Here is a 23,761-nt window from a genome sequence, read left to right as displayed (position 1 = left end):
CACATGCACCTTCTTATGGACCTGTCTATATTTCCTCATGCTCACAAGGAGAGTGGGGAGGCTAATCTTGTCCTCTGCACATACTGGGGTCTTGACTCAGATGGGATTGGGGAGGCACATTTGATTTTAATTTAAAAACCCAGCTATAATAGGTACATTTCATATTATCTTTAATAATGTGCTTAGAACACAGCTTGCAAATAAACCATGCGACATCACTAATGCTGTTAATCTCAAATTTACCATTTGGAGTAGCTGAGGTTAGCATGAAGATCTCAAAACCACTATCCCGTGTAATTCTGAGGTATATCTGACAGCCTCAAAAATCTCCACCTGGAAAAATACAGAGTAATAGATAGGTATGGTTGGAGGACACAGTCTTTTTAGTTCGAGGTTTATGAATTTAAAGCAGAAACAGAAGCACAAAAAAATCAGCTGGAGACAATTTTCATGGATCTTGAATTGTACCTACAAGCTTTTGCTTTTTTAAAAACAAGCGTTGCAAGCAGGAAAAAATAAATATAGCTATCCCCAACGACAATAATATTTCTTGGGAAAAAAGCCAGATCTTTCTTAGCAGGGATATAAGCAGCACCTTTCCTGGAATTTAACCATTCATTACTGAAAAACGTTGAAGCTGCTTTTTATTAAGACAACTTTCCGCTCCTTAAAAGCTTTACACTGATCTCTTTTATCACAAGACACAGGATACACAACTACTGTATAGTTTTGTAGTGTATCTTCTGCAAGTTTCAGTTTGTGTTTGTGATATTGGTAACATTTAAAAAATATTACTGGTGGTCACTAGTATTTACAAGGGGAACTGAAAAGCAGCCTAACTTACTGGATATTTTCTTCATCGTGACTCTTCTAGTAAAACTTAGATACCCCTGGATTCCTGTTTGCTAATAAATCAGACCTTGCTTAAGGTTAAGATTATTTCTGTTATCGGCTTCTTTTTTGGAATGCACGCCCTCTCTCTCTCATTAATATGCAGATTAATGGAGAAATATTTTAACGTTAAAAATGTTATGTTGAATTATATTCCAAAAATGTGGAATTTTACTGTTTTTGAGGAACTCTGGTTATATCTGTCATGGGGAATTGCCAAGGGAATTATTTTGAAAAATTGCAAAAAAAATCATTGTTCTAGATATAGAGGACTGGATTCAGGAGAAGTGTAATTTATCAATTTTTGAAAAGTCAAACTTTTCTACCTAGTTAAAAAGGATGCAGTATGGTACAGATTTCATGATATCTTACAATGAAAGAGCCTCAATTAAAAATAAATAGGAATTTGTATAAAATATGTAATACTTGATATAAAAGAGATATGCTTAGATTCACCTTCCCTTTTTTTCTTTTCTGTTTGGTTTCTTATTGTGATCACTCAATCTTTTCTGGATCCTATTTTTTCCTTGCATTTTTGTGCACTGTACTCTTTTTTGAAACTTGTAATAAAATATTTTTAAAGGTTAGGGTTAATGACAGAACATAATTCAGTGAATTCTGTTGACAGAACATTTGCTTTCTTTGTCTAGCACTGTCAAAACATTAAACAAAGCAAAATATGACATGACTTTGTTGGAGAGAAAATGAGAAAAATGCACATGAGGAAAAAAAATCACAGGACATCATAAATATGGGATTTGACTAAGTGTGAGCTTGTGAGTTATTTAGTTTTGCCATTTTTCCCTCCTTTTTTAAGTATACTGAATTATGTTCAGGATCTCCATTTTCATGAATTAATATAAAGACTACATATATTTGAAGAAAGTTTATCATATCAAGTAATTTTGCATGATGATAGTAGGGCCATGTGAAAAATGTAGAACTGTTTATGCTGGGTCATTAATATTTACAATATATTCATTCGACATATTAACTCTAGCAGTCAGAAAGACAATATCCGTGCCACTATCAGAAACAATGATAGTTAGATAATAATTAATTATATACCATGTAGAATGACACCCTTCACTTAGTTACATTCTAAAACGTTTCCATAATTGTCTCTGTTTATGTTCTGGAAATTATTGTATTAAAAAAATAATACTGAATATTGAAATATTTTAAAGCAGATCCCAAGTCTAAATACAAGGGCATAACGTGTGACAGCAGAAAAGTAATTATGATACACAAATTCTTCTGATTTCCCAAAGTTTTAGTATCAATGCTTTTTTGATCAATATACTACTAAAAATTCAGTGAAATATTTAAAGATAAAATTCTTCAAATAACTTTTTTCTAATGTGTTCTAGTATTTCTGAGAATAAAATCAGAGCTTTTTAGTTTTCCCCTTCTTTGAAGGGCAGCAGTGCATGTGATGTTTAATTATCCAAAAACAGAAAAATTAAAATTATGTGCTACAAAGAGATGGCACAGAAGCATTATGATGAATGTATTTCCTCATCAGGAATCAAATGGAATCCTGTCCCTTTTTTTAACAGAAGTGATGTGATCTGATGAGAGTTGTTGTGAACAGAGGAACTGCAGGGTTATTATGAGCATATAAACAAGAAACGTACGAGGCTAGTGAGAGCACCAGATTCTACCCTCTCCAAATCTGGCCACAGAATATCTCAGGCTTGATAGCAATTTCATTAGTTCTGGAGTATAGGGATCTTGAAAAAAATATTCCCGTCTATAGGGAAACATTCAACAAATCACTTATTTCTTGTGTTTGAAATTAATATTTAAAATAATTTACATCAATCAGCTCAATCAGCTAAAATAATTTACATAAATTATTCATATAACAGAAAATTTTATAGAAAGTATATTTAATGGGGGCAGGAAAAAAGGCTAACTCATAGACAATGAAAGTAAACAGACATGAAGAAAGGTTTTCAAATTTTACAGAAATTAATTTTTGTCATCCAGTTTACTGTTTCACTCTAGATTGAATTAAAACATAAGCTGCTTCAGGACTACATATTTCCGTTCCTAGCAAAGTAAACAAAACTATATTATTCAGAACTAAGAATATGGCTTAAAAGCATAACAGAATTTGGAAGATAAAGCATGAATCTCCCCAGAATGGTTTTGATTATATTTTCCTAGAAATATTTAGGGAATGTAACTGATGCTTTGATTATAAAACATCTAGTTTGACTGAGACAAGACAGAGTTTCTTCTGTGTGCTTTAAACCTGGAAGCTACAACCATTATAAATTAAGAATATTTCCATTTTGTGATCAAGCATGTCTCCCCCTGCTTTTTTTAATCAGAATTCAGAATGCCCAGGAGTTACATATATAAATATCCCAAAAGTATATATATTTTAAAAATTCATTCAATCGTGTCTGATTCTCAGAGGCTGCCTGGACAAGTCCCTGCAATTTTCTTGGCAAGGTTTTTCAGAAGTGGTTTGGCATTGCCTCTTTCCCAGGGCTGAGAGAGAGTGACTGGCCCAAGGTCACCCAGACGACTTTGTGCCTAGGTAGGAGTAGAACTCATGGTCTCCTGATTTATAGCCTGATGTTTTTAACCACTACAACAAACTGGCTCTCCAAAAGTAATTAACTTTATATTATCCTGGATAGTTAAATAAGGCATGAGGACTAGAAACTAGGAGACCATGAGTTCTAGTCCTGCCTTAGGCAAGTGACCTTGGGCCAGTCACTGTCTCTCAGCCTGAGGAAGAAGGCAGTGGCAAGCCACTTCTAAATCTTGCCAAGAAAACTGCAGAAATTAGTCCAGGCAGTCACCAGGAGTCAGGACTGATTCAAAGACAAAAATAAATAAATAAATGATATAAATATGGACACACATTATTTCTTCATAAGCTTCGCACAGCTCCGCAGTGTTTTTATGAATTATGCCTTCAGAGACCTTTACCCTTATTTTTATTTTTTACTGTATCTTTTCTGTATTTTAATTTGAGCTTTTCAACAGTCAAAACAGTTTACAGTTTTGTCCAAGAGATTACTGCAGTATAAAAGACATGAAAATTATTTTAGAACATCTGTTATTAGCTACATAAATAGCCAATTTTATATGAAAATTAGATAGAATATTTTGTATCAAAGTTAATATTTGCTTGAGCAAATTAAAATACCATGGCTCATGTTTGGTTAAAAGAAATGCTCTCTTGTGGATTCTAAAATAATACACCTTCATACTTGTTTGAAAACAAACTACTAGGACAATAAAACAACGCGCAGCAAATAATTAGAACAAAATGACTATTGCTTTTCATTATATTCTCCTTCTTTCCCAAACTTGAATCCTTCAAATCTCCCTCCCTCAGCTAACTAAATACTCCTGCCTCCTTTACACAGAGCCACATATTCTTCCTTTATTATTGTAATTTCCCATCTAAATATTATGTGGTCACTAGCTGTCTCTATAAATACTTCAACCTAATTTCTTCCAAAATCATAATGAAACTTTTAAAATAGTAAAAACCTCTCTTCCTTGGTCTTCATCATCACAACTCTATATATTTTTTTTCTTCTAAGATGTAAAATTGAGGGGAAAAGGAAAAGAGAGAGAGTGGATTTATCTCCAAGCCATCCAAGCACATATAATCATCTATCCATCATTCTGATTCAAGTATATCCTCATACCTATGTCATATCAGCCCCCACAGGGATATTTTTGGCCCAGACCAGGCATTTTCATCTATTATTGTCTCTCCCTTGCACCTTCTGTTGTTCCTTCATTATTTACTTTAGATTATTGTCTAAACTGGAATCAAATTGGGCAGAGAAAGGGTGCACATCAGCCTTACCCCAACTATCTCTAATCTCGGCACAATCAACCAGAAATCTGAATGGAGTTTGTTTTGTTTGAATACAACTCTCCATGGAATCTGAAACTCTTCTTTATTGGGGTTTGCATCTGAAAAAATACAGACAGATATACTCATGTTCAAGTACCCTCTTAGTTAGACCTCCAGCTGAAGGCTAGGAACAGTCGGTGCAGGCCTATATGGATAACCCCATTCTCTACCCACTCTGAAGCACCCTCCTTGTATTCAGCTGACTGTCTGAACAGGGTTTAACTCTGTAAGATTCCATCACATTTGCAAATATTAATAAATAAGACGTTCAGCTAATCACAGGACAAGTATACTGTCCTTCACAGTCTGATGATCTCTGTATTTCAAAGGTATTGCCTCTAAGTGTTGATAGAAAAAAACACTGATTTTCTTACTGTTCACCTCAACTAAACTATATGAAGGAATGGTTGAGTATCCATCTGTCCAAAAGTCAAATGAACCATCAAAGGTAACAGTGTTATCTATATATACTAAGATTAATTAGATGTGGAGTAGATTTAATTTATAAACTAATTTAATTTATAATTTACAAGTTGTAAAGAAAAAGTCGGAACAATGTGGAAGTTCATGTCTCTTAGGTAAAGGGAAAGAGACAAGCTATTACTTAATTACAACTAAGTTAACACTTCCATTGTTTTTCTTCAGAGAGTGCTCATTTCTATTCTGACAGAGAAAATAAATAGCTATAGTCATCAGTCATTTTATATCTGGAATCTGTCTTTATGCTAAACATATATTTGGAGCTTTGTTTCTTGATGTGCTATTATACACTAATGCCACCATTGAAAACTACTTTAAGTCTCAGACTATAACACAGAACTGGAACCCAAACCATCAGCTATATCAGTAGTGGAAGAGTTGAGATTAGGGTTTGGGCAGTGGGCATATTTGTAATTTTGACAGCACATTATGGCCACTCACATAAAACGGTTGCCAACTACATGGTTTGTTGTTGTTGTTTAGTCATTAAGTCGTGTCCGACTCTTCGTGACCCCATGAACCATATTGCGCCAGGCCTTCCTGTCCTTCACTGCCTCCCTGAGTTTGCTCAGTTTCATGCTCATTGCTTCAGTGATGCTATCTAACCATCTCATCCTCTGCCGTCCTCTTCTCCTTTTGCCTTCAATCTTTCCCAGCATCAGGGTCTTCTCCAAAGAGATCTCTCTTCGCAAACTACATGGTATGTTTGGCCAACTACAAAACACTTTATAGCAAAAGGTAAATGAAGCAGTGGGTTGTAGCTATGCCTCTTATTTTATACAAGAGGCCTATATGAGGGCCAAAAGCATTGTAGAAAATGAAATCATGCTTGAGGATGTTTTTTTGCTGGATGCCAGGCTCCCATTCATGGTTTTAAAACTAAAATAATATTTCAAAAATAAGTAGAACCATGGAATTTGTTAGTCAACAAGGAATGTGTTGGTGGAAGCAATGATATCCTGGATGACACACTAGGGACCAGGCAATAAAGATGGCGAAAACTGGGGAAATAGTAACAGCCTATCAACTGGGCTCACTTTAAAAAAAAATGAAAATACAGAAAATTGTCTTCCTCAAGGCCAAATCAACAATAATATGGCAGAATTAATTAATATAATCCTGGAAGGGCTAGTAAAAAAATCCTTGTTTTATGTCAACCTATTTTCTGAAGGGTGCTCTTTTCCCTTTCCAACTCTAAAGCCACTAATAGATAAATGAAAAAAGAAAAAAGAAAAAAAAACTTGCCCCTCTTGCTGCTGGGTTCCCCTAAATTCTTGTTTTCCCCCCTGAAATATTAGGGTTTTTTTTTCCCCTAGCATCTTCCAAGCTGGCAGTGACACAGAATTACCAGTACGCAACACAGCAGAGAAAGCCTCTGAGAGGCTTGGTTCCTTTCTCTTGAGCAACCCCCTCAAACCTAACCTCTGTTCAGGAGGCCCAAACTGCACTACAAAGGCTCCTGTTTCTCCTGAGCAGGAATATATCTCTGCAACGATGCTGTAACATGAAATTTTTCTTAATTCAAATTAATGATCCTTAGTTAAAGGCAAGTTTTAAAATCATTAACAAGATTCAAAGAGGTCAGAAGACTGGCAGCACAAAGGGGGACAGAAATCCTCTATTTGTCCAGACGAAAGTGAAAGCAATTGCAAAATAAATTTTGTCTCACTGTTTCAGAGTTTTGAAAAACAAAGAAGAAAATAAAATTCAGTCTTCATTTAAATACAGCAGATACACAAACTAGAACTAGAAAATAAACAGCAGATTATGGAGAACTGCTCTGGAATAATTAGAAAGCAATCACATAAACAGCTAATAGTTAAGAGACAATATGGAAATACCTAGTTATTTGCCACCCATCATCATTGAGGAAAAGATTCCAAACCATAAAAGAAAGGTTACTTTAGTACTACAGGTGTTAACAAAATATTAAGAATAACACCTCTGGGCAAGAAATCAATTTATTCATTTTATTGAAAATTTAACACCAAGAACATCCCTGTGATCTATGTAGTTATAGTATTAATTTCTCTGTGGTAGCCCCCGCACTTTGGAATATGTTGCCCCTGGAGGTGAGATTGGCCCCCTCACTCCTGGCCTTTCGGAGGGATCTGAAGACCTGGCTCTGCCATCTGGCCTGGGGTGAGGAGGGGGATCATCAGCTGTGGGGTTGGCTAGTCCCTTAGTGGCCTGGCGTTGCTGCCTTGAACCATCAGCCTCCTGGATTTTTTCCCTTTTATTTTTGTGAATGTGTATTGTTATAGGTTTTAATTGTATATTTATTTATTGTTTTAACATGCCGTGAGCCGCCCAGAGTCCCCCATTGGGGGGAGATGGGCGGGGGACAAATTTAATAAATAAATTAATAAAATAAATTAAAAATCAGGCCTAAACTGTTCAATCTTACCTCAAGTTTTAATTAGGCTATCAAAGCAAATAGTTGGCATTATATTATGTCTTTTATAATGCTACGTATTCAACGGTTTTCTAAAGTAATCCAGTGAAAGAGAACAAAAACAAGGAATTGGCCACAGACAGTGATAAATCTCTTCCAGTTTTCACCAAAAGGACAGGAGATGACTGCATGTCAAATTACATTTTGGCACAAATATATTATTGTGTCTCCAACTGCTTGAATAAAAAACTAACAAGAAGTGAAAGATAGAAATGTTATTGCAAAGAAAACTAGGATTTTATGGAAACATACAAATGATGCAATCTCTCCTATAGTAAATATATCTAGTATGGAGGAAACAGAAATGTGTTCCTAACATTTTGAGAAGTTTTTACTGTCCTTGGCATGGGTAAAAAACTCATGTTTGATCAACATCCCTTGAACTCCAGATTAAAACCCCAGGAACTAAGCCAATATACGCATCACATCCAACAGTTGTAGGAGCATTTCTACATCATCCCTGATCCAGGGAGGCCACTCAAATCAGAGTTCAAGGCTAGTGGCAGCATGATTGTGTGTGAAGGTCTGAACTTGTTATCAGGAAATACACCCTCTTCATCAAACATATTCTACTATAAACACCACCACCCACTACTCCTCCCCTGTATTGGTAGGATACGATTAGTTTTTACTTTTTATTTGGCTTAATAATTGGCAGAGGATTCAAGTCTTATGTTGCTGGATGTTTAAAATATGAAAGCAAATATGAACATAGTCTTTGTTCCCTACTAACAAATGGGCTAATAATCTCTAGGTGACCAAGCTATAAAGTATTAGTTGGGGATTACCATCTACCCTAATCCTTTAAGACCTTAGAATAGCTAATATAGGTGGTTTTAAAGTGGTTCTGTAGATTATTTCTGAGGCTACAATGCAATGTATTGACCTTAAATTCATCAAAGGGTTATGCAAATTAAGAAAATGTCAGATATGTGGGACTTTTCTTCAGAATTTGCTCTGCATTCAAAATTATAAAGGAATCTAAAATTTATGGGAGACCATAACTCTGCAGTAGAATGGATGCTTTGTAAGCAGTAGGCCCCAAATACCTAACCAAGCTTAAAGGAAGGGGGGAAAAAACAGGATCAGGCAATGTCAGGTGGCAAAGACAGATGTTTTCAGGCTCAGGCTGACTGACCTGAACTTGGCAGGAACTTTGTAGACATTCAAAGCAGCAGGGCTAGTAAATAGTCTCTACTGCACATTAGGACTGAAGCCGTTTCAAACACAAATTGTCTTCTGACAGATCACCCTCTCTCCTCTTGAGCTTACCCTCAGTATACTCTCTTGAATTTAACTTCAGCACTTTTTCCTCCCACCCTTTCCATGGTTCTACAGAAACTCTGCTTTAGCCTTCTCTCACTGTGCTAGGTGGTAGCAGTTGGTAATTTACATTTTCAGTATTCTGCCCAGGAAACTATCTCCTAATCATCTCATACAGAGATCACAGACCCTGAAAAACAACTACTTTTCAGAACAGAAAATATAAACCTAGATGGTGAAGAGTGATAGCTGAGAGGGTCACACTTAAAATGAGGACTCTTGTGTGTGGTTATGATAGCTTGTGTTTACAGTAATGCAAACTAAGGTCATGCATGGTTCTGATTCAAAGAGAAATAGGAGCTTCAATGCACATGAGAGGGTTCACATAGCACCTGTCAGCAATTCCTTAAGCCAAGCGTGTTTTTGCCCTGGATTGCACTCCAGCTATGGAGAGCAGCTACAGAATCCAAGGTAAAGATAAAACTGCTCCAAGGAGTTTCCAGCTAGTGCTACATGAGCATTCCCTTCTGTAACTGAAGCGCTGTAGCGCCCTAATGCAAACCCACATAGCAAAGCAGAAATCTTTATCTCAGTTAATACAAACATTAACTGCAAATGCCAAAAATGAATGGCAGAGCTGCACAAAGGCCTGGCCTGGCCAGTTTTTACTGTTGAAAAATAATAAAACTGAGAGAGAAGTGATTAGTAGGAAGGCCAGCCATGGCATGCATGCATGCATACACACACCCTGACCCCAACTCGTGTTTCAGGATAGCAGCTTAGAGGTTCTTGCTACCATCCCCTATCTTCAGGGGGCACATCACTTAACACCCTCACCCCAACCTACTGTGTGAAAGAGACTGGCCTTCACATAGCACCTGTGCCACCTTTCTGGCATTTAAAAAGTCAGAATACAAAATGTGAAGCCATTCCTACAATCAGAAGCTGCGGGGAAAACAGTAGTCCCATTCTTTTCCCAGCCTTAGGGAAAAGACTTCCAGTTGAAGGGATATGGATTGCCAGCCTGGCATGAGGGATTGGCACCAGGCCATATCCACAACAATCAGATTTTATCTTCATTGTTTAACACATTATGAGTCAGAAGCTCATTGAAATACGTTACAAATCATGCTTCTGCATATTTTGTTTTAGGCCAGGGGTATGTAATAGTGTCCTTCACATACTTCTGAAGTAATCCCCCAAATCCTTTGCCACTAGCCATGCAGCTGTGGTTGACAACAGCAATACTGGCAAACATCTGGAAGGCACCAAGCTGACTACTTCTGTTTTAGGATTATCTGTCAAAGGACTATCTATAAAATCTGACCAAATACCCCTTCAAACAAAAATAGCTATATGAATAATCCAATTCAAAATCACAAAACAAGAGAGAATGGGATAGAACTGATTTCCTGAACCTCTACTTTCCTATATTTGTTGATTGTATATCAACATATATATTGGGGGCAGCATTCATCACAAACAGATCTATCCACTTTTTCCTCAGCATTAAATCTAAATTCACATCAATATTAGGAGCAGAACAAAGGGAGGAGGAGAAAAAGAGAGAACCACAGAAGAGTTTAAGAGAGAAGTATAGAAAGAAAACATCCCGTAGGGAACTAAACTCCACCCCACAGTACACATTTATCATTTTACAGAAACATACAGTGTATTATTATAGCTTGCTGTTCCTAGAAAGAACTAAACATTTCTGCCAACAGCCACAGCTTTTCTTAAAAACTGTAAATATTATGCAGAGGCTTTCAGACTATTATGCCTTTGCCAGTACTGTCTCCAAATAAATCCTCACTTAGGAAGTCATCCTACCACCTGATTGGCTAGCACTAGGCATGAAAGTGCTTTTTATAATGACATGATAAACAGATCTACTAGATGAATCAAACAGAGCTGAAATTGCTTAGAGATCTTTTGTTGATAACTGGAGTCTTTCTAAATCTGAAGCGTACTTGTTAATCTGAAATCAAGATGTTTATGAGTATCATACTTTTTTTTCTGCTACTTTTATTGTTTGGCCAAGTATACAATGCAGGAACTACTCAATCTCACAGTCATCAGTTGAAAAACTGGTGTTTTAGTTAACTTAAGCTAGTTTTGGACAACATAACTTAATGGAATTAAACTGATTCTAATTCAATTGTGTCATTTCAAGTGGTTTTTGAATTACAGGGTATGGAAATACGTAACTACTTTTTACTCTCTCTGTTTTAAAAGTTATAATCCAGATAAAATAGAACAAAAGAATGTCTGTATTATATTGTAGCTGAGAGTAAGAGATCCAAAAGTTACCTCTTATTGGGCTGAAAAGCTCTATCTGTTGTGCAGGTTCCAACTGTTTGCTTACTGCTAGTTCTGCAGCTATTGACCTTTTCCTGACCATCTTACACATCCTTAGATATTTTGCTGTGTTTGTCCCTCACAGACATTGTTATAAAGCACACTACTGGCCCAAACCCTTTCGTTTGCATTTACCCATATCAGACTGGGAATGAATAAGGCTAGCTAGATATTCTAACAGCCTTTGCTTACAATCTGCTATCTTCAGACCATCTAAAAGGTTTATTAAAATAATTCAACTTTATTCTTATATTTTACTTGCACTGTAGAGATTTCCCATAACTCAAAGTCTCTTGTTATTGGAGATGTGCAAACTTCCACCCCAAAGGAAGTGAACGTTTTCACTGCCCTCATAAATGATATGCAGGATATGGTTAGGCAGTATGCCATATGCTTGGCTATACTTTCAGCAAATTAGGCTGCTCTATATGTACAGGTACTACAATTCCTTGTGTTTTTAGCCAGCAAGATGTCAGGTTGGGTAAAGCTAGATACATCACCAGTGCTAGTAATCTCTTATCACATCATGATTATTTTTAAACCATATTTTAAAAGTTTGCAGGAGTCTCAGTGATGCAGAATACAAGCATCTTGCTGGCAAAATACTTGGTGCAGAGAGTTCATATAGTCCTGCAACAAAACTAAAGCAAAAATACTAGCAACAAAACTTTCCACAGTACAGAAAGGACCTTTGTTTACATTTTACTAACATGATTCTCTTTACCAGATAACACCTGTACCCTTTTCATTATTTAAGACAGTAAAGGGATCTATCCCCCATAACAAGTTAGGACCTTGCCATTATAGATGTACTGCCCAATCTTATACAGTGATTCTCATCTGGGAATTCAGAACACTACTGATCGCAAGAATATTCTAAAGAAAAAATGTATCTTCATGGACTCAGCCTTAAATATGAAGGATGTCATTAAACACCTAATTTTGGAACTTGTCCACAAAGATAAAGAATATAAGATTTAACACAACAGAAAAACAGAAAACAGAAATAAAAAACCTAGCCAAATTCCTGGCTATATATTTTATCTACTTCTACAACCACGAAGCAAATGGTCCTCTACTTCAAATGGGCCTCCAACTTCTTGGAGGAGCCACACATTCATCAGAGGTTACTGGGGAGATAGAAAATCTCATACCTTACCCACTCTCTTTTATAGACTTCTCCCTTTATCTTAAAAAGTCCAAATCAGCAGAGAGAGGGGTTGATTCTGTGCAGATAATAGTCAGCTCTCAGTCATGGAGATGTGGATTGTGAGCCTGAAGTCTGTGGTTTCATTAATGAATATTAGCTAGAACTAAATGGAGTCTCCAAGTTTTGCGGTAGTTTACCTCTAAGTACCAATTTCTGGGAAAAGCAACAGGACTTAAAGCTCATTTGACTAGCTATAACATTTGCATCTGATGCTTTGATTCATTCGTCATGGTTCTTATTTCAGCATTTCGAAGAAGTCATTATGCTTCTTCCCAAAATTACCTGACTTGTAATTCTATTCTATGAAAACTGAAAATCATTTTACCAAAGGTTTAAAAATAGTTTTCTCTAAGAAAGCAGTTCATATAGAAAGCCATGGGCCTGTCCCAAGTCACCCAGGGTCCAACACATAATAGTGGTCATAGCCTGACCTGGTTTTGCTGTCAGAGCAGTGGCAAAGTGTTTTGGATTTGGGGGAGATTTTAGTTTCTCCCCTGTCCAGGTCAGGTCACTCCCTGGTGAGCTTCCAGCTCTCTGGCATCACCTTCCATGGCAGGGAGGCTGGGCCTATTAGATCAGCCTGGGCCTATTAGATCAGCCTGCCCCAGGTGACTGATGGACCCAACTGGATTCCAGAGGGAGCTTGGGGTTGTTCAGGAAGGTCTGCTGCACAATCCAACCAAAGCCCTGGTGGCCACCTGGAATGGGAGGGTGGCTGAGGCTTTGGATTGGATTGTGCCTGAGTGGCCTCTCTGTGCCCATAGATCCCTGAACTCTCTATGGTTTACAGAAGAGCTGAAGGAGATGAAGGTGAAGAGATGTCTAGAGTGCTGCTGGCAAACGACAAAGAGTGAAGCCGACTGAACATGGTCTAGAGCCACTGTTAGAGCCTACCTCATGGCGGTAAGGGTGGCGAAACATAATTATTTCTCCACCCTTATTGTATCTGCAGATAGATGTCCATCAGCCCTGTTTCAGGTGACCTGGACCCTTCTTCAAGGGAGTAATTCTAGGATTAATCAACAGGGCTGCTGTGAGGAATATGCTGAGCATCTGGGGGATAAAGTTGCTTGGATTTGCTCTGTGTTGGACTCCAGCCTTGATGCAGGGCTAGCCGAGGCTATGGGGGCTAATTCTTGCATGGTTATCTGGGAGGAGTTTGATCCTGTTGAGCCTGAGGAAGTGGACAGGGTTTTTGCAGTTGTTAGTTTGGTCACCTCCTTGTTAGAATTCTGCCCTTCCTGGCTGGTCATGGCTGCCTGGGACAGAATGTGTGATTGAGTCCAGGCGGTGGTTAATTCTTCCTTGAAGGAGGGGGTGGTCATGCTCTTGGATGACCTCTGGTGGGAGTAAGATGGGGGTAGTACATCCACCCTTGCTCTTCTTGACTTCTCAGTGGATTTCGATACCATTGATCATGGTATCCTTCGGGACCAGCTTCAGGAGTTTAGGGTAGGCCGCACTGTGTTATGCTGGTTCTCCTCCTTTTTCCAGGGCTGGTTCCAGATGATGTAGATAGGAGAGAGGTCAAGCCCCTACTTTGTGCGGTTCCACAGGGCTCACTCCTTTCCCCCCTCCTATTTAACATCTACATGAGGCCACTGGGTGAGGTGATCTGACAGTTTGGGGTGAAATATCACCAGCATGCTGATGATACCCAGCTTTATATCTCCACCCCAGGCAGCCCGAGTGATGCCGTGGATGTCCTGTCCCAGTGCCTGGAAGCTGTGGGGGGCTGGGGGTATAACAGGCTTCAGCTCAACCCAAGAAAGACTGAGTGGCTTTGGGTGTTTGGATCTTCCAGTGCCAAGGATTTTCCATCTTTGCTCTTGATGGGGTGGCACTGACAGACCTGGTGCGCAATCTGGGGGTCCTCTTGGACTCATGGCTCCTGCTGGAAGAGCAGGTGGCAGCCATTGCTAGGAGAGTCTTTGCACACCTTCAGGCTGTGCGCCAGTTATGCTCATTCCTGGACCAGGAGGCCCTGCTCACTGTCACTCATGCCCTTGTGACCTTCCATCTGGATTACTGCAATACGCTCTACATGGGGCTGCCCTTAAAGAGCATTTGGAAGCTTCAGCTGATGCAGAATGCAGATGTACAGGTAGTAAATGGTGTCGATTATTTGGCACATGTAACACTCACTACTCTATGAGCTGCATTGGTTGCCAGTGTGCTTCCAGGTGCAATTCAAGGTGCTGATTGTTACCTTTAAAGCCGTTCATGGCTTAGGACCAGATTACCTGAGGGACCGTCTTTTCCCAGTTGTTTCTACCCATTCAATCCAGTCCGGCAGGATGGGCATGCTCCAGGTCCCATTGACCAGGGAATGCCGACTGGCAGGGCCCAGGAAGTGTGCCTTTTCAGCCATAGCACCCACCCTATGGAACATCCTCCCTCCAGAGATCAGGATGGACCTGACCCTGCTGGCCTTTCGTAAGGCCCTAAAAAGCTGGCTATGTGCCCAGGCCTGGGGTCCTAAGTGTGTGAAGGGCCCTGTCTCCTGGTTGTGTTAATGTTCATGGATCATACTATTTTCCTTGGCTGTTATGTGTATTTTAATTTTTGTACTGTGTTGGAAATTTTGTTCTTAATTAATTTTATGATTGTTTACCACCTGAGTCACTTGGTGAGATGGGTGGCCATACAAATTGAATTAATATAATATAGTATAGTATAGTATAGTATAGTATAGTATAGTATAGTATAGTATAGTATAGTATAGTATAATACAATACAATACAATACAATACAATACAATACAATACAATACAATACAATACAATACAATACAATACAATACAATACAATACAATATTCCTGAAAATACAACTGGCCTTTGAGAATAAGCCTAAATGATGAAAAGACCAAATTCTCATTTGTGATTCCTCAGTTCTATCTTCTTCAGTTTTTAAACATAATCCAATCAGCAGTGTTCTATGACTGACTGTTATGTAACAGAGTGAATGATCAGCACTGATATGGTTCAGAATTAAGACTGCTTCTTAAAACTAAGAACAATGGCAACTTAGCATTACTGAATGTTGCTCCATCTTATTCTTTAGTAGTACAACTGTTAGCAAATCAAATGGTACAGTTCAGGAAAGATGGGACTACTACCTAAATAGTCTGGGAGGTCATCCAAGCCACATAAATAATCAAAAGGGGCATTAATGGGAATGTGGCTTTGAAAAAATGGACACACTTAACCTGGACAAGCAGCATAAAACACCAGACGTAAGAAGAATTCTATGGCACTTTTAAAAAGTTACATTATAAATTTATACACATTTAAAGGAAAGTGCTTGATGCTTTAAAATGTTTTGCATACCTGATTTTTTAACATTACTTTCAACATTGAGTCTCAAGGTATATTAGTTGTTAACTGTGCATAATAGTACCATTACTATGGTTGATAATAACAAAACTGAGGAATGGAGTTTCACCAGAAGCCTGCACAGCAATCATGTTCCTTCTGCCATGTTGCTTCTTACCCTGTGTAACTTCAGTAATTAAATTAAAAAGAATATACATGAAATGGCTGGTTGTGTTGGGTGTGCATCTATTTCCATTCTTGTCATCATAATCAACAGTTACATGTGTCTGCCTGTGCCTCTCAGCATCTTTCAACTCATTAACAGCAGGTGTAAGAATATAATGAAAAGGGAACAGAGGCTAGATCAGCTTTAGCTTCTGTTCTCCTATTTGTTACTCTAGAAAAGTGTGTCTGATCTGCAAGTATAAAATGTTAATTAGTAGAGCACCATTTGTAACTTATGGATTCAGAAACTGAAATTAATTTGTATGACAATGATATATATTCTTAAGCACTAAGGGTACACTTAAATTATTTCAAAGAATCCATCTGCATTTTCAACTAAGTACATTTTATTTCATGAAGTATTCATAAATTTGCTTCTAAGACCGGATCAAGGGATTGAAAGCTCTATTATCTTCAGTGTGCGTCATCTGGATTATGTCATTCCACTTTTATAAGTTTCACTATTCATACATTTCTGTGCACCACAGCATTAACATTAAATATGGTTCTAATAACCTAAATTATAACATCAGCCAACAGCTACAAATGCCAATGGTTTAGTGAATGCTGTATCTAACCAAATCACATTATATGTTTTACCATAAACAATGCTTAGAAGTTGATTTCTGGTGGATTTTAACATATATAAGAGGTTTATAAAGCACAGTTCTAAGATATAAACTGTAGGAAGGTGAGCTATCATGTTCCTAATAGTGTGTCGCAGGAGGACATGAAGTAGCAGCAACATGGCAGCTGTCAGTATAGGATAGGCTGTTGCAAGTAAGGGGGCAATGTAATGGAACAGTTGTGGTGCCCCAAGAGAGAGAAGTAGAAACAGTCGGACAGAAAAGGGCAGAACACTGAATATGAAGAATGGTGGCAAGAGAGAGAAAATAAGCTTATTTTGGGTACAGAAGTTGCCATGGAGGCTAGTGTTCTGGTTTGGATGCCATTCAGGCAGAGCCAAACAAAGTGAATAAGGCAGTGTCTTCATTTCACCTTGGAATTTTTTTCAACTCGTGGAACCAAAATGGATAGAGCTGTCAGCAGTACAAGCTCTACCACCCGTGGGCTACATCCATGCCTCTCCTGGTTCTTTTGGCACCTGGGTGAGATATGTGAGGTTGGAACTGGGTGATGCTAAATGTTCCTTTGAGGGAGGGTGTGATGATGCCTCTTGTTTTGAAGGAACAGTAATGTCCCAGCTGTGAAGAAGCTGTTTCTCAATCCATTTTTGACAACTTTCACCCTGTCTCCAATCTTTTCTTGTTTTGGGAAAGATAATTGGGATTCAACTACAGAGGATCCTAGAGGAAATGGATTATTTGGATCCTTTTCAGTCAGGGGTCAAGGTAGGTCAGAGGACATAAAAAGCATTGGTTGCCCTAGTAAGCATCTTTGTGAGGATCTTGGTGGTTATTTAAAACAGAAATTAAAAGATTCCATCCCCACTATTTTCTACACTAAAGATTTGTTTATTTGTTTTAGTGTTTGGCTGGTTTAGTTTCTTTTGCTTTAAAGGTAAATAAAATTAGCACATTTATTTAAATTTACAGAATAAGGCTATTCTCCATTTACAAAAATACTTTATAGAGATGTTTACAATTGTATGGCTGAGGGTAGCAATTTGCTGGAACCAGGAAAAGGTGACCTCAGGTATAGCAAGGGAATTATGTTTATCTATTTATTTTAGAGCCTGCTCAGTGGTTAAGATGTTGGAAGAGAAAGGGAAGACCAAAGTTCTAGTCCACTCACAACAACAGAAACCCATTGGGTGGCCTGAAGTTGAAACATTAAATAAATAAATAAACCTCAGCCCTCCTTATTTTTTTAAAAGGCCAGAAAATAGCATTAAAAGTAATGGAATATTATAATAAACATCAGCAAAATAGCAGACATCATTTCAGAAGAGCAGGGGGAGATGGGCAGCATACGAATTTAATAATAAATAAATAAGGAGAAGGATTAAAGTACAGATCTTGTTCTGAAAAGAAAGTTCTCTGTTTGAATGAAACAAGTATATTTTCTATTTTGTCCTCAATTAAAAGATGGTACGGTTTATCAAAGACCACATAAAAATGCTCCAACAGCCAGCTATCAGCCAAAGCTGCCAATTTTCTGTCCCTGCTGTTGGCACAAGAAAATTGTGTACAAATCATTGGAGTTTATTAGTTACTGTGTAATACATTCAGCTCCTTCATTGGTTACAAACACAGGTTAATCAGAGTTGGGCATGGGAAGGAAGTCCATACACTTGACTCCGGCTTTCTCTGCTTTTCCAAAGACAATTTAGACAGTGTCCTCACATCTAAATATGAAGCAAGCAAAACCTATATTTCTGAATTTACTCTAAGCTGTGGTTAATAACTAAATTAAATTTTATCAATACAAACTTTTGCTTCAAACTGAAATAATTTGAAAGATCTCTCCCCCATAAGAAATTGAGGAGACCACCATGTTAGTACTATAGGTATTGATTTGGTGCTACAGATATTGAAGACTGGTGGCCACCTTAATAATGCTAAACCGGACAAGAGTGAGCAAAATGCAGTTAGCATATCTAGTCAGCACTATATTAATATTTTACAGGTGGCAAGCTTTGGTTATAAATATGGATATATGGGAGAAAATGTGGGAAACTGGTGTTAAATTTACATTGTGTCATAATTTAAGAGAACTTTTATAAAATGATGTACCAATGGTATATGACACTGGCTAAACTGTCAAAAATGTATAAAGGAGTATCAAACCAGTATTGGAAGTATGAAAAGGAAGAGGGGACTTTTTACCATGCATAGTGGACTTGTAAAAAAGCAAAGAAATTTTGGGTGCAAATTCATATAATAAAGCAAAAGTTATTGCAGATTAATTTTACAATCAAACCAGAATTATTTTTATTGGTTTTATGGATGCTGAACTAAAAAGAAATATGGGAAACTAATATTGTATATGGTAACTGCAGCAAGCTTATTGTATGCACACAGATAGAAGAATAATGAAATACCTACAGTAGAAGATTGGATTATAAAATTGACTGAACTCGTGGAAATGGCAAAGCTGACCAGTTTGGTCAAGTAAAAAAAAGACTTTTTAAAAGACTAGAAGCCTTATGTGGACTTTTTGCTGAAAGAAGAAAAGATGGAACTGATGATTTATAGATCTGGGGATGAAAAAGGGTTAAAGAGGGAGGGGAAAGGGCTTCTAGTGGGGAAATGGCAGCTTGGTCCCTCTTGGTGAGAGGGGAGATGCCACTGCAGCTGGATCAGTGGCTGGTAGCAACGCTGGCCACCCAATTTGCTCCAGATCAAGGAGGAAGCAAGAAATCAACCCATTTGGTCTTCAGGACAGACGTTTCTCATAAACTAATCGCAGAAACAGAAGCTTCTGCGAACGGCTTGCAAGTGAGAGGTTGGGAAGTGGGGGATACATCTTTGTTCAACAGCTGTGGTGCAGCCTTAACATGGGCACTTGAGCCAGCTGAATCCCATTTCTAACCCACTTTGGAATATAACTATTTTTTAATGTAAGAGAGACCTTCCTTTGCAACAGGTAAGTAATTCTCTTGGTATTTTTTCATTATTTCTAGGACTATAACTTTAAAAGAAGAATTAGAGTTTTATTGTAATTTGAATAACTAAAAAAAAGCTGGAAGATAAGGAGAATACAAAAAAAAGATATAAAAATTACAGATAGTTCCCTACTTATGAACAGGTTATGTTACAAGAGGCTGTAAGTCTGTTTTGTTCGTAAGTCCAATCAAGTAAAAAATAAAACATAAAAAAAAAAGAGGAGGAGGCAGGAGGCAGGGCAGCGGTACGGGCAGAGGAGCCCTATCTTCTGCTGCCAATGCATCACCAGGTGAGGCAGGATAGGAGGTGGTAACGGAGCAGAGGAGAGCGAAGGATGAGCCGGTGGGGCACGGCATGCTCTGTTGCCAGGTGAGGCAGGAGACCTCTGCCCCCTCTCCCCGTCTTCTGCCACTGCCCTCTCTCCTGCCTCACCCAGCAATGGAGTGCACTGCAAACTCTCTCTTTCCTGCCCTCTCCTGACTTCTGGTTCTGACTTCTAGCCCGACTTCCAGTTCTGACTTCTGGGTCCATCTTGTTCGTATCAGTGAAAGTTTGCAACATGAAAGTTCGCAAGTAAGGGGCTATCTGTACTTACAGCGAAAGGGGAAGATTTATTAGTTGTGAGTTTAATTTTATGCAACTCCATCTGTATTAATTGGATGTGATTTTTTTATAGGAAAACTTTTTGTTTTTCTGTGATATGCCTGTTAATTGGCTGGATTTTCAGAACAAAAGAAAATAGTTACGTGGGCTTCAGTTTTCACAATGCTTTGCTTACAGCTGCATTTAATAAAGGAGTTTTTTTCTGAACCAGGCCTGGTTTCATGAGAATTCTTCTGGATTGGGATTTGGACATTGTAGACTTGACAAGTAATTTGAGCTTTTGGTGTCTTCCATTGGCACATGCCTGCACTTACAGCCTGAATGGCACCAGAGGACATGAAGTGTCTGCTTACTTTCACTTATACAATACCTACGGTTGCTTGCTTTGGGCGGGGGAGGGGGATGGCTAGAAGAGGCCCCTTGGAGCAGCTGTTAAAGAAGATAAATTAACTTCTTTAAGTTTACTCCAATCAATGTTTGATGAATTAGGAGCTAAATTCAAGTTCCTTGAAAAGAAGATAGAGGAAGGATTGGATGATGGTTAATTTTGTAATGGAGGCAGAGATTGACATGAATGTGGATTTGGAGTTCAAAAAAAGGCTGGATTATGAAGGTGGTATAAACAAAGACATCATGGATCTGAAAATGGATTTAAAAATGCCAAAGGATAAGAGTGATAAGCAAAAGTATGCCAGAATGGATTTACAAATGAAACCAACTGATGTCACCATGATCAAAGGGGACATACTAGTAATGGAAAAGAAGAGTGATTTGGAAAGATGTTTTATCTTGGATTTGCAAAAGGAATGTGTTGAATCTGTGAGGCTGTTCCTGGGAAGAGGCAAAGAGAAATTACTAGGGCTGTTTCTGGGAGAAAATAAGGAGAGATTGATGGGGAATCAATATGTGGGATCCTATTTGAAAGGATTAAAGATTAAGCTCTAAATAAATAAAAAGATTACAAAGTGTATTTATTTTATTATGGTTAATATACAGTGGTACCTTGGGTTACGAACGCCTCTGTTAACGAACTTTTCAGGTTATGACCAGCTCTGGCCGCAAAAATTTACCTCGGTTTGTGAACTCCGCCTCAGGGTACGAGCAGGATACGCGGCCATTTTCCCTCCCGTGACACGGCCCGCGGCCATTTTTCTGCCCCTGACACATGGTCCGCGGCCATTTTCCGCCCGACACATGGTCCGCGGCCATTTTTCCGCCCCTGACACGTGGTCCGCGGCCATTTTTCCGCCCCTGACACGTGGTCTGCGGCCATTTTTCCGCCCCTGACACATGGTCCGTGGCCATTTTTCCGCCCCTGACACGTGGTCCGCGGCCATTTTCCGCCCGACACGTGGTCCGCGACCATTTTTCCATCCCTGACACGTGGTCCACGGCCATTTTTCTGCCCCTGACACGTGGTCTGCGGCCATTTCCGCCCCTGACACGTGGTCGTAGGGAGGGGGACTCTCCCTCCAAGCAATAGCTGCCTCCCTGTCCTCCATGTCAGAACAGATTAACGGTAATTACATTGAACCTTATGGGGAAATTTCCTTCGGGTTACGACCAATTCGGGTTGCGGCCAGAGTCACGGAACGAATTAAGTTCGTAAGCTGAGGCTCCGCTGTATATGTTGAGGTTTTTTGTTAACTGGATCTTTTTCTGATCAGGACTGAATTACAAGGTTTTAAAGATTTGTATATAAAGGGGGAGAGATTTTATTTGCTTTTTATTTTAGAAAAAATGATACGTTGGATTATAAAATTGATTTATTTTTGATTAAGGTTAAAATATATTTGTTATTAAATTTATGGATTGTTTGTTCTTATGTATGATAACTGCAGTAAGGTTTTTTTGCAGTAATGAACAGAGATGGAAGGATATGACATTACCTACAATGGAAGAATAGATGGTGAAACTGATGGAGTTGGCTGAGATGGTGAACTTGATGACTTTGATTTGAGAAAAGATATTGTGTAATTTTAACGTTAATTGGAAACATTTTTGACTTTCTGTGAGAAACAGGAAAAAATGGAATTGTTGTATGGATTTGATTATTAGAAATAATATGGGTTTATAGCAATAATGAAAGTTACATTGTAAACCTAGAGCAAGAGATTGATGTTACTTATCATGAGGAGGGTCGAAGTCAATTCTTTTTCTTTCTTTTGTCTTTCTTTTTCTTTGTTTTTTCACAATGTTGACCATGGACATTCTTTTTTCTAATTTTCCTTTTTCTTATTTTCTTCCTTTAATATTAGTTTTTGTTAGTTTTTATTGTTTCTATTTTAAAATTTAATAAAGTTATTTAAAAAAAGAGAGGGCAGGGAAAGAGTAAGATAGCAATTACTGGATAGAAAGAACAGTGGAAGTCAAAATTCTATGTTTTCTTTCTTTCTTTTTCATTTTTTTCTTTCTTTTGTCTTATTTCCTATCTTTTTAAATTATTTTTCTTTTCATTTTTATACTTTTATTGTATTGTAAAATTCTAATAATTTTTTTTAAAAGCACTATATTAATATTTTACTTGTACATCACTATAATGGCAAACAGGTGAAACACCACTGATACCATTTCATGGAGGATGCTATTATAACTGTAGGACTGTATCACTTCAGTAATCTACAAGTGCATCAAATACCTCAAGTTGAGAGGCAGAAATGAACAGCAAAAATGCTAGATTTGTCAGCAGATCTAGTTTGCAAAGAGCTTCTTTTCTCTTACATGGGACAATGTTATTAGACCATGGATAGTCACCTCCTGCTGTACCAGGGGGACAGAGGCAAACAGCAAATGGTAGGCTCTAACATTCATGTATATGAAGTCACTGAGTCAATAGGTACTTCAGGTTTCATTAATGCCCATTAAAGGGACAGTCAAGCATTCAAGCTCTGACTTCATTGGTACCTGTGTGGAACTAGATTGAAACCACTAATCCAAATAATATCAGTACCTACAACTACCTAATTTAACTAAAGTTGTACCTGGGTATTTAACCACTTCACTCATAACCTCAAAGTGTATGACTGGTGTTGCCCATTGCATCCCAGTCTCTATGTTGTCAAATACAGGTCTCACTCAACTCAGCTACGATGTTTTGACTACCCCTTTTGGCTAAGGTCACAGCTATTATTAATTCAAGGCCTCTGATTCCTGTCTCTACTGATCCAGAATCTCCTAATATAACTCCTGCTATACTTCTCACTCAGAATACCTGAGTGAATTTGGCATCACTTGAGGAGTTCACCATCAAGGACCTGTACAAATGTCAGCGGAAACAGATACAAAGCCTCACTAATTCCTTTTAGACCACCACACCTCTACAGACAAAATGCAAACAGCAATTCACTCAATGGGATTCCAAGTTGGTGATCTGTTCTGCTGAAAGACATATAAGCACACTAGATTCATGGCTCATGGAATTAAGTCAATAAAATAAAGGACTGTAAAACCCTTTTTAGATCTATCACTGAAAGTTACATGATCAATATGGATTCAA

The 23,761-nt window shown here is 38.2% G+C and overlaps 1 protein-coding gene and 1 long non-coding RNA gene across 3 annotated transcripts in view; both read right to left on the bottom strand.

The window, feature by feature from the left end:
- Positions 1-23,761, bottom strand: part of CRADD (CARD and death domain containing adaptor protein) — a 45,414-nt gene that overhangs the window by 14,977 nt on the left and 6,676 nt on the right. The window lies entirely within an intron of this gene.
- Positions 303-22,384, bottom strand: LOC148215929 (uncharacterized). The gene is made up of 3 exons (XR_015796425.1): positions 5,708-22,384; positions 4,736-4,845; positions 303-333 (listed from the first exon to the last, which is right to left on the bottom strand). It is a non-coding gene; the product is annotated as an uncharacterized LOC148215929 (long non-coding RNA).

This window comes from Python bivittatus, unplaced genomic scaffold (genome assembly GCF_059951505.1).
Source record: "Python bivittatus isolate LINGU-HERP-01145 unplaced genomic scaffold, Pbiv_v1 ctg000330_np1212, whole genome shotgun sequence".
Lineage (NCBI taxonomy): Eukaryota > Metazoa > Chordata > Lepidosauria > Squamata > Pythonidae > Python > Python bivittatus.
Note: the sequence above shows the minus strand (reverse complement) of the source record. Positions and strands in the feature narration are given on the sequence as shown.